The sequence below is a fragment of the Choristoneura fumiferana genome, chromosome 14 (assembly GCF_025370935.1).
Source record: "Choristoneura fumiferana chromosome 14, NRCan_CFum_1, whole genome shotgun sequence".
NCBI lineage: Eukaryota > Metazoa > Arthropoda > Insecta > Lepidoptera > Tortricidae > Choristoneura > Choristoneura fumiferana.
This window is the reverse complement of record NC_133485.1, coordinates 6,818,694-6,841,041: the sequence shown is the minus strand read 5'-3', so window position 1 is coordinate 6,841,041 and position 22,348 is coordinate 6,818,694. Positions and strand designations below refer to the sequence as shown.

Genomic DNA, 22,348 nt, shown 5'->3' with positions numbered 1-22,348 from the left:
GAGAATATCACAATCTTAACAATACGTGTACTGAATTATCTGCTTAGACCGACTGGTGTCAGGCGAACATTGATTGACAATCCTTAGTACGGAGAATTCCACGTCAAGTAAACGAGTAGCAGTAAGCGGGAGTTGACGTACTGAGGGGCTATAGCTGTCTTATTGCTTTGCATCATCCGTGGCACTCCGGTACGGCCTTAGCCAAAGTGGGTCAACTAAATCAAAGCAGCTGACACCGCTATCAGCCGCCGCTCTATCATCGCTGTTGGCAACACTTGACCTTCAGTGCCAACGGATCTCATACAGATTAATCATAAGGGATTAAAGGGATTAATCAGTCATCAATCACATCATTTTTGTCTGTAGGCAAAACAGTCACCTTTGACTTTGTTTTACTCGTATTGCAATTCAAATATGGAATTGAAAAAATTAAAACCTCAGTGAAATACAAAGTTCATAAGCATTTAAAGACAACCTCAAGCCTCATCAATACTAGCAAAGCAAATAATATGCATTATGATTGTTTTTTTGGAGTCTTTTTGTTTTTTTTATTTCAACTCCAAATTTGTTGCCTTTACGGTTATCCCGTGAAAACCATATCGAAAATACAAACTGAGACATGGATGCACAGAAAAACCAGAAAAAGAGACCAGCACAGGGAATCGAACTGCTTGCTGTTTGAGCTGGTTTTTCTGTGCATCCATGTCTCAGTTTCTATTTTCGAAATAATATGCACTCAAAATCTTAAAATATTAAAAAATCTTGCTCATCAGCTAACCTAAACCTAGAATTAAGCATTTTCGCTATCAACTTTAAAAGTGATACCTACCTACTCAACAGGCTCTAAGTTGCCTCACATTGTTGGATGGAATAAGACTTGACGCTAATCAAAATGCCCTTTTACTTTTAGCGCTGAAAAAGAAGCGCAAGATGATCGCTAACATAAGATAAAGGCTGGTGACAACTTGTGTAACTCGACAACTCTGCCTCAGAAGTTCCTGAAAATGACAGCTTCCCCTCCCCCTCTCCAACCTCAAGCCACCACCGACTTCGCAAACCACTTTGCACCATCCGATACTATCTCTTACAATGCATTTTCCTTACAAAATAAGTTTGTCTGCCACTCTTCGATAGATATCGAGAAGCCCCCAACTTTTAAATCCGTCCGATTCGAAAGTTTGCCCAGCGAAGTCAGTGCGATTTGATAAATTATTTTATAGAGAAACTTACGAGGAAGTGCATTAATTTTTATTACGTGCTCTATATGGAGCACTAAATTAAGAACTTGCGTCGCAGTCGTGACAAATTGAGCGGGAACGGAAAGCACTTCCAGTAAGAATTTAGAAAAGCGAATACGTCGGAGAAATAGTTTGATAAGTAGATACCAACATTTACAAAATACTTAAGGTGTGTTTAATTTTTCACTAAATTCTGAAGTTTCCTCACATAATTTCTGAACTCTCTGAAGATGAGCTCTGCATGGTTGAGTTCGAAACGCGTCAGTGTAGTGTGGTGGTGGTGATAGATGGGTTTGTGTGATTTGTGTGTGTTCTTACAGTGTGGAGGTGGAGGAACTGCATGAACACGCATATTTTGCATAAGCTTAGCTATCGTAAGGTCGCGGGTGAGCAAGGAAATTCTTTTAGTTCATTTCCTCACATACTTTAATACATATTAGAACACTTTTTTTTTTTTTTATTCGACTGGATGGCAAACGAGCAAGTGGGTCTCCTGATGGTAAGAGATCACCACCGCCCATAAACATCTGCAACGCCAGGGGTATTGCAGATGCGTTGCCAACCTAGAGGCCTAAGATGGAATACCTCAGGTGCCAGTAATTTCACCGGCTGTCTTACTCTCCACGCCGAAACACAACAGTGCAAGCACTGCTGCTTCACGGCAGGATTAGCGAGCAAGATGGTGGTAGCAATCCGGGCGGACCTTGCACAAGGTCCTACCACCTGCCCACTGATGGCGTCCTAAAGTTTGGCGGATAGTGCTCCTTAATCTCCGTCAAGTCATATCTTGAGATCGTAAATCACTCGCTACTGAGATGAATCGTCGACTTAAAATGACGAACACATACGCTATATAATATAATTATAAACTCTTCATTAGCACGGTAATGGAGACAATCATAGCACTTGCTCTGAGACAGTTTCAATTTGTATTTAGAACTATTTAACTATTTGAGTTCATACTTGTATGAACTCAACTAAAATTAAGCAGATACAAAGATGATACAAGTTTTGGAGCTTAAGTGCGTATCATTGTAAACTAAATACAATTTAAAGTTATTTCTGATTTTAATGTATGTATTGCAAACAGAAAGTAAGTGAAGGGAGTTAATTTCCATTTATCTTTGCATTGCATTTTTCTGACACTTTGACAAGAGCAAGTCTGCACCTTTTTTTTTATCTGTACCAATACATAATTTGACAAACAGACAGAAAAGTCGTGTCAGCCAGCGACAAAGTCTTTGAGCGGTTGTTAGGCTCAAAATAATTTACACAATACATGTAAATTATTTTGGTAAAAGAGCCATATGTAGAGAATTTTGAACTCCTCATTTACTTCTACTGAATGACTGCACCTTTGGTTCATAAATGGAAACGCTACCCGCCTACCATTTCTCCTTTCTGCAAAGCAGAACACTAACAAAATCATAGTAATACAATAACCATGATACATAAGCAATAGATATACAGGTAGGTGCAAGATTAATCGACCGGCGCGCCCCCTAGCTGCGGAAACGTATCTATATCTGTCCACTGCGGACCATTCTGCCTTTCCGTTTGCCTGTAAATATGTATGCGGCTGTGTGCCAAGCTCTTAAGGCATTCTGATGCAACTCATGGATGACTTGTGGATAGTGGAGTTTGCTTTTTGGCCGTTTAGTTGCACTTTTGACTATTTGCAAAAGGTGTTGGTGGATGAAGACCAACATGTATACAATTTTATACAAGTATTAAATAAAGTCTCAACGTTTTTTGTTTTGTATTTTTTGTATTGTTTCAAGAGTCAGTGTACTTTTTGATGTCAAACGAAGTTATGTCTATATCTAAAAGACCATAAATAGCAATTGTCAGATATAATAAAAACCGGCCAAGAGCGTGTCGGACACGCCCAAAATAGGGTTCCGTAGCCATTATGAAAAAATTAAGCCATATTTTTCTAAGGATTTCGTATTTTATATGGAATCTTCCAAGTTGAGGTATATTTTATACCTTAGGCTGCTATTTACTCGTATACTACTTATAATTCTCAAGCAAACTTAGCCGTTATAGTTTTTCTTGTAAGTTTGATATATTTACTACCATCCTGAATTTTTTCAAATTTTTCCACCCACTGGTTTAGATTTTAGGGGGGGGACGCTCGATTTTAATGAAAATTTTTACTTTAAAGTTGAATATTTCGCAAACAAATCACTAAATCTAAAAATCGTATTATCAAACTTATAATGGTTTTAAAAGACCTATCCAACGGTAAACCACACTATAGGGTTGAAACAGAAAAAAAATCACCCCCACTTTACGTCTATGGGAGGTACCTACCCTAAAAACATTTTTTTATTATTTTGTTATTGTACCATTTTGTCGGCATAGTTCACATATATATCCGTGCAAAATTCCCTACAACTATGCCAAAATTCCCTTATATACGAGTTTTTTTCCCTGAGAAGAGGTCTTCGTTTGGTGAGCTAAATAAGTGAGTCAGTGTATCTCTATTTTCGTTTGTTATTAGAAGAAAATGCTCAAGTTGCATAAATTATATTTATCATAATAATAACATCTTATCTTAGTGATATCGCTTCGCCTGGAGTTTAACGGGTATTATAAATGCAAATTAATCTCCATGCTGTTTATTTTGCAGAAATAGTTTTGAGTAGTTCTCGAAATTCGTTTACTTATCTGCTTATTTTATCGCTTAGCATTATAGACACACAATATTATGCCGGCTGTACCTCTTAATTATCTTTCAATTATATAATACTTTGTGGGTCCAAATTTTATCGTTTAGCATTGCCTACAGACACACAATATTATGCCGGCTGTACCTCTTAAATATCTTTCAATTATATAATACTTTGTGGGTCCAAATTTAATATCTATTCAAATTAATTACCTAAATATGTTTCTTAAAATTAAAAGTTTCATGAGAACTAACCGCCTGCTCAGCTTCACACGGGTACAAAAATAACATAAATTAGACTAAATCTACCCTGTTAGCCTCTTCTGTGTCACTCACTCATTTTTTGGTTGGAGATTTTATATTAATTTATTTTATTCTTGCAAACAATTTTTTAAACATTTTCTTTCGTACAAAACTTTCTCCTGACAATCATAAGCTTACATAGTAAAAAAAAAGAATTTGCCAATTAAGCGCTACCGTTCTGAAGTATATAATGCGATAACATAATTTTTATTTATACAAGATTGGCCCTATAATAGGAGCAAAAAATTCAACCACAGTTCCCACTCTTCATCTTGAGCTAATTTAATTCTACAATTTTTGAAAATAACTTGTATTATGATTTTTATTATAATTTAAAGTTTAATTGGACCAACAAATGTATCGCGAAATCCGTCATTTTGTTACGTGACAGGCGACGTCATTTAGGCTATTGGATGCCGTACATTGAAAATACCATTTAATTTGTTTGGAATAAACATAATGATATGAGTAAAATTACTTAATTTTTTAAAGTTGCAGAACTAAAGTAGTCAATTTGATTAGCAGAACCTGTGTTTTAATTTTTTGCTCCTGTTACAGGGCCCACCTAGTGAAGATAGATTTTTTATTCATATCCACAATCATCGACTCCGTGAGATCCACAATAGTCTGTATAAAATTTTCCAATTGCCGGTTTAAAAGTAATAAATAAATCAAACAAAACACCCAAACAAAATAAAAACATTTTTCTGAATTTGATTTCGGTGCATTTTCTTTTTCCATGGCTGTGAAGTTACGGTGGAAGGAGGTGAACAGGAAATTAAATCTGCGGCACCTAACTTAAAACTAACTGAAACCCCAACAAAGCAGATTTATGTTCAAAAATGACATTTTTCTTTTCCTCTTTGAAAACTATGAAATTTTGTAATGCTTGATTGTTATGAATGTTCTGTTTTAATCTCAAGAAAATAGTGGTTTGGTAATTATCAAATTTTGGTTATTCGTTCTTTGTCTGGAACAAAAGCAACTTTTTTTTGACGACCGGATGGCCTAGTGGTTAGAGAACCTGACTATGAAGCTTGAGGTCCCGGGTTCGATTCCCGGCCATATTTGTATGAATAATACGAATGTTTGTTCTCAGGTCTTAGGTGTTTAATACGTATTTAAGTATGTATTTATCTTTATAAGTATGTTTATCCGTTGCCTAGTATCCATAGTACAAGCTTTGCTTAGTTTGGGACCAGGTCAATTGGTGTCAATTGTCCCATGATATTTATTTATTTTATTTATTTATATAAATAAGGGGCTGTTTCACCACCCATTGATTAGTGTTAACTGACGGTTAAATATGATGCCGACTCTATTTGTTTGGTTCGAATAGACGGAGACGGCATCACATTTAACCGTCATAGTTCACACTAATCAATGGGTGGTGAAACAGTCCCTAAATATGAAAACTACAAATACTACAACAGCTTGCCTTTAAGGGCGGATGAACCTCTTTTTGCAAGGCTAGAAAAGCACCAGCAGTTCTAATGGTACTGTATAGGAATCCATCGGAGGCAGTGATCTTTAACATCAGGTGAACCGCTTGCCCGTTTATTGGCTTTTATATAAAACTAGCCGTTACCCGCGACTCCGTCCGCGCAGAATTCGTTTATCGCTATCCCGCTGGAACTATGTAGTTTTCCGTGATAAAAACTATCCTATGTCCTTATCCGGTACTCAAACTATCTGTATACCGAATTTTTCTTCGGGCGTGATGAAGTAATAAACAAACGAACAGACTTACAAACTTTCGCATTTGTAATATTAGTGAGAAGTGGGGTATTATAAAGTATATAATAGTCTATAGTTTAAAAATAATCCTAAACGTAATACTAATGTCAGAGTTGTCAAACGTAGTCTGTCACAGAAACCCTTATTAAAATCGACTTTTTTACCTTCATCACAGAGTACATATACCTTCATGCACAGGCCGTCAAAGCAAGACAATCGACTTCTATTTTTATCATTCTCTTTCAAGATTGAATCCATATTGAAACCCACCAAGGTGACAGCAATTAAATTTGATAAAGCCTAAAGCAGATTTAATAAAGTGGTTAGGTATCAGAGAGCGACGTTTTATTTTGCGGATCGGCGAAAGATTGTCCGAGGTATCTTTATATAATTTTTAAGTTTATTTTGCTCACAAATTCTGGCGGCGGCGAAGATATTTTAACACTGTCAGCTGTTACACAAACAAATATTATACTCGTAACGTGTCGTGTTTTTTTTTTGTGAATAGCAATGTCCCTTGACTTGCAATACGACAAAGCGAAATAAAACTCGTTGTTAGATATTTAATCGGTCACCTTACAGTTCACATGCCGCAAAACCGTTTTTAAAAAGCCGCCAAACCAGTGCGTGTTACTTCCAACATTATTACAGCAGAACGCTTAACATTCCAAAAATATGCTTCATTTCAGCACAAACGTTAAATGTAAACGGCAAATCCCGCCAAGCCATTACGAACCATAACTTTATATCGCATGGTTTATAATGTCACATCAAAATCTCATTACTGCTCTGTTCCTGTAACGTAATGTTTCGCTATATCTATATTTAGCCTGTTTCCGGGACATAATGTGTACACACAGTATGTTCTTTACCCGGTTTTCTCATTTTTTATAGCTTGCCGCAAACGTGGAGAGGTATAAAGCTGAATTTTGTCCAGTTAACTTAAAAAAGCAACTTATACTTGACCATAAATTTGAGAAACTAAAAATCATTTTTAATTACTCCAACCGTTATTTTAGGTTTGGTTACACATTCGATGGCTTACCACGACCTCACAGGCTGCTAGCTCACATATTAAACTGGCAGCCAAGAAGATTTAAATCAAATTGATAATTTATTCTATAACGAAAAAATTTAAATTATTTTGGAAAATACGTAGAATCCAGACTAAATTTTTACAAAACTGAATATAATACTCCTTGACTTTACGAGTGTTTGAACAGTGTAAGTTCCTAAGAGGTCTACATACTACATATATGCCAGCTATTAAAAGCCAGTTGAAGTTTAAATTAGTGTTGCCACTGCACCGTGCCCGGTGACCCATTTTTTGCTTCTATTTCGTATAGCAACTCCGTTATTCTTGTGCGGCGCTACCAACATAAAGCAGCATTAAGTATCGACGTTTCTGAGCTAGGCCGACGATCGGACGTAGATAAATTATGCTTATATTTGCTCCTGATAGTTCCACTTCTAACGATATTTCTTCCTAACTTTCAGTGATTTATTTATGAAGTAAATATCCGGTGTTTTGAAAATGGATTAGCTAGTCGTAGCTACGACGAACACGATCTACCTCCATATATTTATTTATGAGGTCCAATGTTTCATAATTCATACAATCAGATAAAACAAGTTACTTCAATTTCGGCATATCGTTTTCATAGTTTTCGTATAATAATAATATAATTAAAGAATTTTAAGAATTTTGAAATAAAGTCCAAAATAATAAAGCTGGTGAACCACGTCTAGGTCTTAAGTACTACGTCTGTTAAAAAAAGCTAGGACACAGATGGTTAAACGTCATCTTGACCATAGACAGTTCGAGAATATCTTGCAAGATTTGTCCAAAACGAAAGCTTGTTTAAGATTAACTCTCAAACAAAGGATGAAAATCTTGAGGCTACACACAAGTTTAATTTCTAATACCAGTAACATTTGAAACTAGTTAATCAGCTAGGCTTTAAACACGGGTTTAACCCAGATCTTGAAAGTTATTATGCGGCATAGAAACTGGAGGCTTACCCGATGCAGCCACTGTCTAACTCCGGCCAACAGTGCAGGTGTTTCCGACGGGTAGAGCTAAGATATTTAACTTAGACTAAGTCTAACATGCAGAAATAAGCACTACGTGCAGCCAAGTTAGTATATATATAGCCAAAGAATTCTGATTGGTTTTTTGGAGTATTTTTGTTTTTTTTATTTCAACTCCAAATTTGTTACTTTTACGGGTATCCCGTGAAACCATATCGAAAATAGAAACTGAGACATGGATGCACAGAAAAACCAGAGTCTAGATTCCTGTCTACCAGTGGTGTAGGGTTAAATCACACAGCACGGAATGCTGAGGACCTGGGTTCGATTCCCAGTGCTGTTCTCTTTTTCTGGTTTTTCTGTGCATCCATGTCTCAGTTTGTATTTTCGCCAAAGAATTCGCAAAATTTGATGCTGGTCTGTATTATGAATAGCAACACTGACGCAGCTTCCCTGTTGGGACAAAGTACAAAATCAAATGTTTGGTCCAACACGCTTAATAATAATTAAGTAACTACAGCTAATTATGTATTCAAATTACTTGTATTATATCTAATATTATCTCAATATACCTATATTGTAATTGAGGTAAACGAGTAACTCTTGCCAAAGTTCTTCACTATTCTTTCACTATTTTGCCAGCAAAATATGATCCCAAGTTTTAACAAATTATGAAAGTTGTTTTTCACGGGACAATATCGTCTCGCATAATTGATGAATGTCATAATGTAATTTTTACGTTCGTCATGTTTTTTTTCTCTGAATCCATTCATTGTTAAGTAAAACAAAACTAATCTAATCTAAAAGATGACCATTAACCTAATCTAACCGAACCTTATATCAATTTTGCAAATTCATCAGTTAGTTTTGTATATTTACACATTTTTCTACGTATAAGTCGATATTTTTTATTGTTGTCATTTAAAACTCTTTCCTTGTAAACTTTTAAAATGGAGAATTTAAAAAAACTGTAAAAAAATGGCACTAGTGCGGTAAAATGAACTTACGAGCTATGTATACATCCTTTAAAAGGTATATATAGGAATATGTAGTTCTAAAAATGATTATTTAATTGATTTTCGAAATTTTCAAATTTACTTTAAAAATATGCAGCTAGATGTATACGCACCCGTGTTTTAAAATATAAAATAATGAAAGGTTCATTGCACTACGACATATCTTATTAAATGAACGCCAAGCAAAACCAGACTATGAATCAGTGTCGGAACAATGAACCTGGCCAATATTGCTGAAGTTACAAACTAAATGCAATTCCAGTTTCAAGTTGCTGTATCGTAGACGTTATCTCGGATGTACTAACAATATTATATTATTCGAATATCGGCCTAGCTGAAAGTAGTAACTGCATAAGTACTTAGCAATGGATGGTATCTATTTGAATATAAATTAGACGTTTTATTTCTGGTGTACAATAAAGAGTCATTGTATTGTAAGGTATAAATAAAGTTTTATGAATAAATAAACTTAAAAAAGTTGAAAAACCCATTTCAAAGTCAATTTTATCATTTCAATGTTCAATATCTCAAAAACAGCTAAAACTGTTTTTAATTATACTTTGATCAAACTAGCTTTTGATAAAAAAAATCGCATCAAAATCGGTCCATTATCGTTTGTTTGCTTTGATAACACGATACCACAAGCAGACGACACGCATAGTTCAAACTTAGAATATCCCTACTTTTGTGTCAGGGATTAAAGAACAGTTTGTTATAGTCTTTAGAAATGGTGATATTTCAATGTGAACACATATTTAACGCCTAGGTACATGTGTTTCTAACAACGAAACCAAATATAAACGGCATTGCTAGCCAATTGCCCGTATTTAGCATTTATTCGCAAATCCATTACATAAACAAACCTAAGTCTAGTTAACCCGTTTAAATTCCACACTATAAACAGCACTGGCCGGATAGTAAACACGTACGTGAATTTAACAAAAAACTACGTCTGAAATCAGGTGAAAAAAAAGGTGATAACATACGAGTGTCGTTCAGTTTGGAATAGCCGCGCCCATTAAAGCTAACGAGCCGGGACGAGGACAAAATGTCCTGCCGTGCCAACAATAGCTACCTTTACCTTACACTGTACCTGAATATACTCGACATATTATAGCATATTGTGTTGGTACACCCCCCGCCCGCTTTATGCTTGCTGACTTTGGATATTTCATGGATTTATTTTTTACTCAACACAAATGTTTGAAGTGTTATTCGAAAGCTTTTGCTGTATTAATAACCAAGTTAAGAATATACAATATTTACCTACAATATAGGTAGAGTTATTCACGATGTCGCGTGCCGTGGTTCTTAATTACAATGTCATTAATGTCTAATTTTGCCAAAATCACTCGTTTTCGTGGATGGCACTAGGTATAGTCATATCCTTATAAACACATACTCAGGTACAGTACACGTCCTACCGGCCTTAAAAATAGAGTCGTATCAGATATTAATGCACGCTTTGTTGTGTCAGATATTGGTGCAATAGTAAGGAGCTCTCTCACCATCCATTGATTAATTTTATTTGACGGATAAATCTCTGTCTATTCGAACAAAACAAACAGAGACGGCATCACATTTATCAATGAATGGATGGTAAAACAGGGGGTAAATATAAGAACCGATAAATTAGCTAATAGTAAATAAGTAGTAATCAAAACCGGCCAAGTGCGTATCGGGGCCGCGCGGTGTGTCGGGTAGTCGGGTTCCATAATAATATGTGGAAAATATTCAATATCAGTTTTTACCCGCGGCTTCGATCGCGTAGGCCATTAAAATCGGCAGGGATTTTTCGAGAATGAATTGTTGAATTTTTGCGATTTTATTGTGATCCCGTGGGAATATTAAGAATGAAGTAGATACAGAAGCAGAAAGTAGTGTAAGTTGTTTTCATATCTAGGTGCATACGTATGTATGTATAAGTCAAGCAGTTTTAGTGTGAAGAAGTAACAAATAAAAAATCCCGTGGATATATTCCCAAAAGTTACATTGTGGTTTTTATAGACGTTGTATTAAAAACTGCTGTGCCAAATTTCATGACTGTAAGCCCAGAGATTTAAATTTCGTGATTTTATCCCGATTTCGCGAGATCCTATGTAATATTCCAGATGCCCAGCTATCTGCATACCAAATTTCATCCAAATCCGTCCGGCCGTTTCAGCGAGAAGGAGTAACAAACATTCATACAGACACATACAAACTTTCATATTTATAATATAAGTTGGAAGTAGGATAACGTTTTAAAAAAAAGTTTTCCTTAAATTGATAATCTAGGTAGATTATCAATTTAAGAAAAACATTTTTCACTCAAATAATTCTAATCGGAAATATTTTACCGTGTCAAAAAATCGATTTCCCGTGACTCTTAACTACTTTGTAATGTCAATGTCAGGACTTAATCATGACTACTATATACTGCTAAAATTCATCATCATATCATCATCCCTGCCTATATACGTCCCACTGCTGGGCACAGGCCTCCTATCAGAATGAAAGGGCTTGGGCCATAGTCCCCACGCGGGCCCAGTGCGGATTGGGAGCTTCACACACACCATTGAATTGCTTCGCCGTTGTGCAGGTTTCCTCACTATATATCCTTCACCGTTAACGCTCGTGGTAAATTTTCAATGTAATTTTGCACATGAATTTTGAAAAACTCAAGAGGTGCGAACCGGGGTTTGAACCCACGAACCTCTGCTTGAGAGGCCATAGGTCAAACCACTAGGCCACCACGGCTTAATAGCTAAAAATACCTCGACGTAACTCCCGTATCCCCTTAGAGCGTTTTCACATTATCCGATCCGATATCGGTATCGGACAACGATACGATATCGGGGCAAGTAAAATGTATGAAATATGTACCTGTCTTTCACATTGTCGGATATCGGAGCCGACACCGATACGTTCACGGCACCATCGGACGCCCGTGGGCTGTAGGATGATAAAGTTTGTATGTGTGCTATGCGTGTATCTAAATTGTATCTGTGTGCGCAGAGCCCGATGCGTGGCGGCCATTTGGAACCGGCCATATCGGAACGATTTTGTCGGAAATATGTGAATGCAGCACATGGTGTCGGCTATCGGACGTCGTCTATCATCGTCCGATACCGATATCGGATCGGATAATATGAAAACGCTCTTACGCTGTTGCAAAATTGTATTACAGTCAAAGTTTAATAACAACATTTTCTGACATCGTTTCATATAAACTCATATATAAGCTTATATATGTATACGAACAATGTGGATCAAAGGCAGCATAGCGCTTATTTGCTCATTAAAAATGTCTTTGAAACATGTTGAGCTAGTAGTATAGGAAATAAACGATTTTCTTCCGTGTTCTTTATCCGTAAGTTTTCCTTTCAGTAAAGTTACACTTACAGACACTAGTTTATAAAAAATATTGCAGATACTAAGACCAGGTTATCTTAATAAGAACAATGTGCAATGAAACATCAGTAATTTTATTTTAGTTACCCGTTTATTGACACCTGTACAATACAATGATTCTTTATTGAACATTATAAAATAGTAAGCAATACAGGAACCAGATACAGGTACGAGCACGTACGAGTAAATATAAATTTTTCAAGGTAAGCAATAGACGGCCTCGCGCGATCTGTTTTAGGCGACCTTTACTAGGTAGAAAGAAGTAAGGAATAAATTTTAGTAGGGGTGCAATTTACAGCAGATAAGAGCAATATCAAAAGTTCATAAAACTAACATACATACGAGTACGATATACATACAGATTAAATATAAATGGGCTATTAACTACAACATTAATATTGAAGATCTATAGGTAGTGCTGCATACTGAAGAAGAGCTAGTGCTCCTTAAGCATAGATTTAAAAATACTGTGTCCAATTCCAAAACATAAGGGGCAGTGGGTGGGGCACATTGGGCGAAGAACTCATTACCCATTGGGACCAAAGTAGGTATTTTTGAGTGGTGGCTACCCACCTGAAGATGCAGCGTGGCATTGGCCTGCACTGAGTCGATTCCAGGGTAGTCAGTTGGTATACTTCGTTTTTTTTTGCATTAGAAAGAAGGTAAGCGATCTTGATGTGTCTTTTTATTGAAAAAAACTATTGAAAAAAAAACACAGCAAATATGTAACAATTAGCAAGGGCATATGATCATTTACATGCTATTGTTACTGTTACTTAAAAAACTTTTTTCAGTAAAAAGACCCGTCAAGATTGTTTACCCATTTTCTACTGCTAAAAAAACGAAGTATAGTTTGCGCCGCATCAGCGAGCCAACAGCACTGGGGCTGTTTACTCTACGAGTATGTACGTCATAGAGTGAGGGTATACGCTTCACAAGTTAGAGTAGACTGATGATCTGGTGAAAGCAACGGCTTCCTTTGGGGGTGGGGGGAGGCCTTTCGGCTGACGATAATGATTTTAATGATGTATGTCACAAAAAAGCAAAATATTTTCGTAGAGATTTTTTTTATTACTAAAATATATTTATTTGTTGACTACTTGGTTTTACAGTGTAGAAATATTTGTACCTACAATAATTCTCTATGTCGAATACGCGTTCAATTATTTCCACACTAAGAACCCTTTCGGTAACAGAGTGTCACTTGTCGGGCGTCTGTCACTCTCAAATTGAAATTGACGCAACCCCGACTTGAGCACTTGTTACTGATTCCACTATCCCCGTTACTTTGTTATGTTTACTATAAATACATAGTGGTTACTTTATATACATATATGATATAAATTTACCATGCTAACTTCATGACATTATGGAGACATCGCATATAAAGTATGTTACAGATTTAACTTAGCATATTTCAGAAAGTGGGTGAGGAAAATCGTCTGACTTGTTAAAAATATTTCAAGATTATTAAATTAGTCTTAACTAATTTTTCACTACTTTTAGGTCAGGTCGATGCTCAGTGTCACATTTTGGCATCATCTTTAAAATAAACTTTGATTGAAATAGGTTTATGGAGTATTTAGTCCAACTTACCAAATCACTTTCGCAAATATCGCGATCAAATATTGCAAACCCAAAAAAAATATCACATTAACGTAATCTGACGAACGTAAGCTCTCCTCTTTATTATCTTGTTTTTACTAAGAACATGTTTATACCAACTTAAGTCTTGATCAAAAACGGACTGTTTCGGTTAATCTTTTACTAAGATAGCTTTTCGACTGAGTGCACTATCTGACTTGTCGCTTGCAGTCCATTCCCCTTGTAGTCGCGACTGTAACAGAGGTCTGTTCCTAATGAAGACAGATTCGCGCTCGTTTCTCTTTTGCGGATTTTTTCATTGCTTTCTGGAAACGCTTGGTTGCAACAAGATTTTAATGACAAAATATGTCGGTTTGTTTTGTGCTTTTGATGATACTTGATGCGATTGTGATTAGCCACTTTATGGAATTGTAAAATAGGTAGATTTTCTGAAATGGAAAGGTGGACGCTATAAATTTATCGTTTGCTAGCACCTGATTCTAACATGATAGACCCTAGCCAATTGCAAAATATAAAAATAATAATGGTCTTAGCAAAAATACACCTAGTATTTAAAAATATTAAGAAAGAAAAACTCATTCAATGCTGTCGGTCGAAAGCAATTTGAAAGAATGTAAGCTTCTGTTAAAAATAGAATAGAAGCATTTTTGTTGACTTAGTGAGTACCAAGTGAGTACTTACATTGTCATCCAACTTACATAAGTATGTCAAATTTCACGTCAATCTCATCACTGGAAGTGGGTCCATATGAACTTGCAAGATTTGCCCCAACAACGACAACAAACAGGGCAAATTTAATAAATGCTTGTAAAAACGCTCTTGTTTAAATTTTTCCAAACATTATAGATAAAATGTTTAAATCAATACCACCAGTTCACAAAACAAGACGACCATCAAACAGATAACAATATTTGTACCAGTGAATACAAATTATTTCCAAACATAGACCTAAAAGTATCCGTAAATTACTTGAACCGCCGCCCCTATCTCGCCTTCAATTCAAACATCATTCTTTATTGTGAAATTAAAAGCACCCGGTTTTTTTCGGTATTTTCCATCATAGACTCATATTAAACAGGCATTGAAACCTTTCGGGTTTTCCAGGGTTACCTTTACCTTTTTTGCCATCTGCGTAAAAGCTTCTCAAAGGGATTTTTTCCGGGAAAATTGAGAACGTTTACAGTATACCCAGATAATGATGATTCCTCCTGATTGGAAACGTATTCCGGTGCCGGATTGAGAGCAATTAGACATAGCTTGTATTGTTACTTGCACGTTAAGTTATTTTGAACGTGTTGTGTACCACGCATATTTTCAAAGGTATTATTGCCAATTTTATTTAGTTTGTGAGTGAACAGTCATGTTTCGTTGATTCTTTTCTCTATAATAATTAATAATAATGGGATCCCTTTGTTTCCCATACATTTTTGTTCCGAATTTCGATGGTCAGAAATTATTATTAATTATTATTATTATTAATTATTATTAGCAGACCTGAGGCCGTATTGCCCAACGTTTCTGACGCTTGCGATCGCAATCAAATGACAGATTTCGCATACTAAAACTATCATTTGATTGCGATCGCGAGCGTCAGAAACTTTTGGCAATATGTTACTGATTCGGATCCTCGATCATATGTCAGAAGTCAAAGATCAACCCGCTATGCTACCACACCTTTTTATTTTTATTTTTTATTTATAAGCCGAAAATTACAGACTAGAAATTCAAAAACCCTAACAAAACCATCAATCTCGCTAAAAAGCTAAATACAATTTACAATAACTTCTACGTAAACGTCATTTTCCCCAAAACCGAACTAAGAGGCGAGACATCGGATGTCATTCTCATAAAGAGCGTTATCTTGGTCGTTTCGGGGAAAAAATCTCATTGGTCGGTACTGGAGAGCCATAAAAAGTCGCAAGTATGAATAAGAAGTTGTAAAGATGGTAGCGATAGTCTTGATGCGTGTTCTTCGAGTTTGGACGATAAAAAGTTGAGTTTAACGCGTTTGATCGGATATGGCCATTGTGGCCGATCCGGGGAATACTCAGTCGTTTGACTGCAGATAGTTGGACGGTTCGTAAAGTTTAGTCCTCGATTTCGCCACTAATTTGATTAAGATTTAATGGCTAGGGGAAGCAAAGGGATGGAAGGCTTCTGCTGTTCAACAAAGGCTCCATCCTTAGAATACTACTATGAACAACTTGCCACCTGCATCCCCCATTTGTCCGCATCACTCACGACAGTCGACATAGTGGAATACCTGCCAGCGCTACATCTTTCGCTTTATGGTCGGCACCCGAGAACCTTTCTTCCCCAACGATTATTATGTTCTTTAAGAGATGTGGCCTGCCCATTGCTAAATTTGTATTATAATGCAAAATGTTCGTCCTTGCACTAGCATAAAAAGTTAAAATCTTGTCGGTGCTTTTTCCCTCCAGACCGTACTTCTTAGATTGGTTTTTGAAGTCTTTTGTACTTTTTATTTAAACTCCAAATTTTGTTACTTTTACGGTCATCCCGTAAAATCCATATCGAAAATACAAACTGAAATATAGATGCACAGAAAAACCAGAAAAAGAATCATTGGTGGTGTAGAGGTATGGCACGCAGCATGGAATGCTGAGGACCTGCGTTCTATGCCCAGCGCTGGTCTCTTTTTCTGGTTTTTCTTTGCATCTATGTTTCAGTTTGTATTTTCGATACGTACTTCTTAGTGCGAATAAGGGTTTCTTTTTATTTTTGTACAACCACTGCATGCAAAATTAACATGTCTAATCATCCAATCAAGCACCCAAAGGCTTAATAAACTCAAAGATTTCATTAGCTTTGAGATTAAGCTATCGAATCGGGCAGAAAGTTGACTGTTGAATTTACGAAGGCAAAGGGTTTATCCGGATAAGTCTTCTTTGACATATTATTTTGTCCCGTCTCAGTTTAGATGGTAAAGCATCCGATCAAACATTAGAACATTCATTTTAATAGAGATTTGTACTCATACTTGTACTGTGAATAATAAAAACATTGAGAGACTCACGACCGGACGAAGAATATACATTGCAAGAAACTTCTTTAATTAGGAAAGTTGGAAAACCCCTGAACATTGTCATTTCAAAGTCAAATTGAAGACCGGATGGCCAAGTGGTTAGAGAACCTGACCTCAAGCTACATAGCTTGAGGTCCCGGGTTCGATTCCCGGCCGGGGCATATATTTGTATGAATAATAGGAGTGTTTATTCTCGGTCTTGGGTGTTTAATAAATATGTATTTAAGTATGTATTTGTAATGTTTATCCGTTTCCTAGTATCCATAGTACAAGCTTTGCTTTTTTTCCAGAGCCTCAATCTGATTATTTTTTATTATTGAGTTATAACACATATACAAAATTTAAAAAAATAAAACTACTATCTAATCTACTTACTATTTACAAAACTTATACTAAATAGAAAATGTCTTCAAGGCTGCTGCTTTGGGGGGGCCGTTCCTAGGAGGCTGGCAGCATTACCTCTCTGGATAGCTAGGCTGATGCGTTGTGCAAGGTAAGCACCAGCCCGCCGATCCCTTGAGGTATCTACCAGCCGAGAAGATATCTGGCGGAAGAGCTGTTTTGCCTCTGGCCCCCAAGGCCCCAGAGTTTCTACACCAAAAGGCGTAAATATACAAGCCTCACCAAGGGCTGCGTATTTACGCCGTTTGTTGCTCTCAGCGGAGGCCGCCGCTGCACCCGCCTGGCCAGATGTCGCAGCTTTGCTTAGTTTGGGAATAGGTCAATTGGTGTCAAATGTCCCATGATATTTATTTATTTATTTAAAACTCAATACCTCAAAAATAGCTGAACCTATTTTTATCAAACATAGCCAGGAACCACTGCAAAGAAAATCGCTTTCACGTAACAAAAATCAAATCGAAATCGTTCGGTCGGATCGGTTTGAGAGCTATGATACCACAGACCGATAAAGAAACAGATATTAGCCTCAAACTTATATCACCCGTCGTTTTGCGTCGAGGGTTAAAAAGATTTCATAAAAGAGAACCTTCTCCTTTTTTTAAAGTCGGTTACACGGTAGAGAAATAACATAATTATAAATGAGGAATGAATTATTACAATAGCTGAGTCTTATTACCGTTCTCCTTTAATTTTGTTAAACGAGCAGACTGCATTTAAATGCACCATCGTTGTTAAACCATTAGCATCTGCAAAACCTTCAAACCCCGATGCACAGCGCAAACTACACTAGCAAAGCTCCAAAACAAAACACCGCCGAATTACATTTGCAACGTAAATTTCAAAGCAGCGTTTTATAATTAGCATTTAGGTAGATTTATAAAATTGTAAAACGGGGTGCACAATACGGGGAAATAACGAGAGCGTGCTAGCGCTGACCAAATGGCTCCTGAGGGAAGGTGTGGCCGCAGCTTAATTATGTGGCGTTGGTGGAGAGCAGAGCGATAAACGGAGGTGAGATTCATCATCATCATCTCGATCGATGCAGACACAGGCCTCTCAAAATAAGAGAAATTAAGCCCAATTCCTTCGAAGGTGTGTGCAGGGTTCCTCAAAGTCACAGTTAAGCTCGTGGTAAACATCGACATCTATACACGTTTTAGCTTTTAAATAAATGAAATGATATAAAAATTAGATTTTAGTGATTTGTATACGAGCATTATCAATATTTTGTCAAAATTTCATCAAAATCGGATAAATATTCACAGTTTTATAACCAAATAACGAAAAAAAAATGTTTTTTGCGATTTCTGAAAAATGACATTTATTAAGTTACAGTGTTTTGTCATGACACGGCAGATTTTTATAAAATAGAGTATAAGTAGGTACACTTATATTTTTTGTAAAATAAAATATTTTAATGTGGCGTGAGCCGAAAAAAATCTAACCCATATACGCATCAGCGGTAGACGACGGACGACGCTAGGTATAACTTTGAAAGTATAATTTTGTACTTGTATTTGGCTCAGTTTTGTGCACCTGAGCTTGGGTTAAAAATGCTTTGGATACTAAGCGCTTATCATTTGTGCAATTTCATAGACTAACTAAACATGTGTGCGGCAATAATTTTAATTGGTCCAGTCCAACGCCAGCACCCTAACGCATAGAAGCAAGTATTCATCTGCCACGAATCACATCATACATTTTAATGACACGGTCGTAATTAGTTTTTTTTAAAGTCCCCTCTGAGCACGATTAGGGTGAAACCACTTAACTTTAATATTCCATTTATCCATACTGCTTTGTAATGCGACAAAGCATTTAATTTACCTTGAAAAAAAGTGGAATATTTTAATATTAATGCATATTTTAATTAAATTTCATTTTAAATATACGCTAGGGAACATTAATTTACAGAATGAAAAATGATATGTTCTAAACACATTTTTTAAGGGTTTACATACGAGTATAATTTATTTCTCTCTCATAAAGAGGTCCTTTGAAGAATTCGATACCGTTGTATTAGTAATTTTTTTGATTGTTCTCATTGAGACCTAAAAGTCATCTTTATGTGACGTAAAGTTATCTTTATGTGACTACTTAGTAATAACGTGCAGTGAGTGTAGGGAGCGCCATGCACCCGACATGCCAACCTGTGGTTTCCCCGTATTCACTTTAAACATTACCAGACAAATCCTTCCTACAAACATACCAAAATCAGCACATGTCTATTGAAATTTTAGCATCGTAAGTTTTATCTCAAAGTACAAATACACTACTTTCACAGATCAAAGATCCTACAATCTGCATGCCTGGCTGCTATGCTGCCGTGCTATAGCCAATATTCTTAACAGCATTGACAGCATTCGCTTTTGCACACCCATAAGCAATTTTTTACCTCGAATTCGACACAAATTTAGCCTTTCGCGTCACAACGCTATATCAAAGGCTACATATATTATGATCGAGTCTGAGGCCCTCGAAGAGCTATCAATGTGTCAAAAAGGAATAAACTCACGAATCTGTTGCCATAAAAAAGGGCCTTTTTAGTAATCTTTGATTTTATCGCACGTGCCATCGAAGCATTTTACTTGTCATCTTATTCACAGAGTTTTTATGCTTCACAAATAGGAAACGTTTCGTTTTATGAATATTGTTTCACGCATAACTGAACCCATTCTATGTTGAGCGAGGCTTGACGCCTTTATGTTCTATTAGACTTCTAGGCGGGTCAAATGAAACATGACAACTCTAAAACCTCTATTATATGATTTACTACAGAGGCCTTATTGTCTAACGCTCTCGGAATCACAATCGTTTTCGCCCTAAGTTTTCACCACTTTTTTCTGTCACATAAAATTGTATGACGCTAGAAACAGGTGGTGAAGTGAATGCGATCGCGCGTGTCCACGAGTTAGACAATACGTACGGCCTCTGAACTAGAAATAGGGTTAGGACTTTTCTGCTGCGGGATTAAGGTAAACGTACGAGTGCTGGACTCGCTAATTTCCAATAGACGTCACCCTGCTGTCATCTCTATTGCTAATGACATAAGATTAAAGATGCCAACTATTGGGACAGCGACGAGCACTCGTACTTTTACCCTACCTTTAATAAGTTTCTGATAGACTGGCCAGCGAAAGCTATCCACGCCTTTTTTACGAAACTTTAATCTGATATAATTTTTGAGACTGTCACAATTGTCATATAGTCATTCTAGCGCGGCTTAGATAATTTTGATACTTCTGGTATTAGAAATAAATAAACTATTTTTTGTTTAATTCAACCTCCTACCATCCTCAAAATGCAAAATGTTATAAAATTATGTTAGAATTAAAATGTTAGAAGATATATTCAACGCATATCTGGTCAAAATCGTCCAAAAATTGATGCGTCTGGACTGTACGTAAATGGGCACTGACTAAGGTCATAAAATTTACCAAGGGACTCCTAAAGTGCATCATAAACTTTCACACTACTACATGCATTTTGATGCAGCTTGAAGAATCCCGAATATAACTTAATATATGGAAAATTAAAAAAAAATCTAAGTATCAAAATCGTTTAACCAGTGTACAGCAAGTGTTGTCAGCCTCATTTCTTTAATTTGCCGCGGTTTCTCGTGGACAGCTTTCGCTGGCCAGAGTCTATTCTCGCGCAAGAATGAGGTAAATGAGGATAGACTATAGACAGAGAGAGCATGGTCTATACACATTAACAGCTACCGAGAAATTCTTTAGTCTATCATTGGTAATAACACTGACAGATTCGTCGAAAGATCGGGAGCTCACTGAAGGTAATTTTTGGAATGGCGCTACCATCGTTCATCCACCATTACCTCTCATATTTCGTTTTCTAGAATATTTTACCGAACAACGGCAAAATTATACTGCGATGGACAGAGCAATTTTTTTTTTAAACTATCTCTAAAGGTCATTCTGGTCTATATCCAGATTTGATTTGCTCGCTAATCCTGCCGTGAAGCAGCAGTGCTTGCACTGTTGTGTTTCGGCGTGGAGAGTGAGACAACCGGTGAAATTACTGGCACTTGAGGTATCCCATCTTCGGCCTCTAGGTTGGCAACGCATCTGCAATACCCCTGGTGTTGCAGATGTTTATGGGCGGTGGTGATCTCTTACCAACAGGAGACCCACTTGCTCGTTTGCCATCCAGTCGAATAAAAAAATATGTATATATATCCTGTAGCAAGTACATTTTATGTAGGTAATTAACCATGAACCAATAAAACCTGTTAGAATTTTGGTCTTCATAATAATAAATGTTTATATTATGATGTAGTCATTATGTAATGGATACAACTAGGTATAGCAAGACTTTCCGTACAACATTTTGAACATGTCTAATCAAATGTCAACTTTTCTTGACTGCCATTAAGTTTGAAAATTCTTGCACTTGTACTTGCGGTATCTATGTATGTCTGTGTTAACTTGACTTAGGTAAGCCTGTCGCTGTAACGGTCACCTTCGCTAGTACAAGGTTATTTTAGTGTATTTGAAAGAGACGACCTTGTCACAAACATGAAGCACGACCTAATTTACTCAGGAAGTTGGAATAAAAATTGTCAAATGGAATATAATCTTCAACGATATCAAGACTTCATTCATCTATTGACCGATGAGGACATTTTTAAATTCTAGCGATTATAGAAATACTTTTTCCAATATTTATTGTATATATAAATAGTTAAAAGAATTGTATTGAACCTAATTTAACAATGAAAAAAATACTTTCTGACAAGTTTTTTGCAGTGTATTCCTTTTTGGCAATGATCGTCTTTCTGAATGCGCTTGTAGTATAAAAGTGACGTGTAAAAGAACCCTTTGCGGCCTAGGTACTTACATAAAGAACTTTTTTAAAATCCTTTTATTTTAATTGTATTGATGAA

At 36.4% G+C, this 22,348-nt stretch overlaps 1 protein-coding gene across 4 annotated transcripts in view; it reads left to right on the top strand.

Moving 5' to 3' along the window:
- Sema1a (semaphorin 1a) overlaps positions 1–22,348 on the top strand; it is a 462,244-nt gene that overhangs the window by 372,477 nt on the left and 67,419 nt on the right. The gene's annotated exons all lie outside the window — the stretch shown is intronic.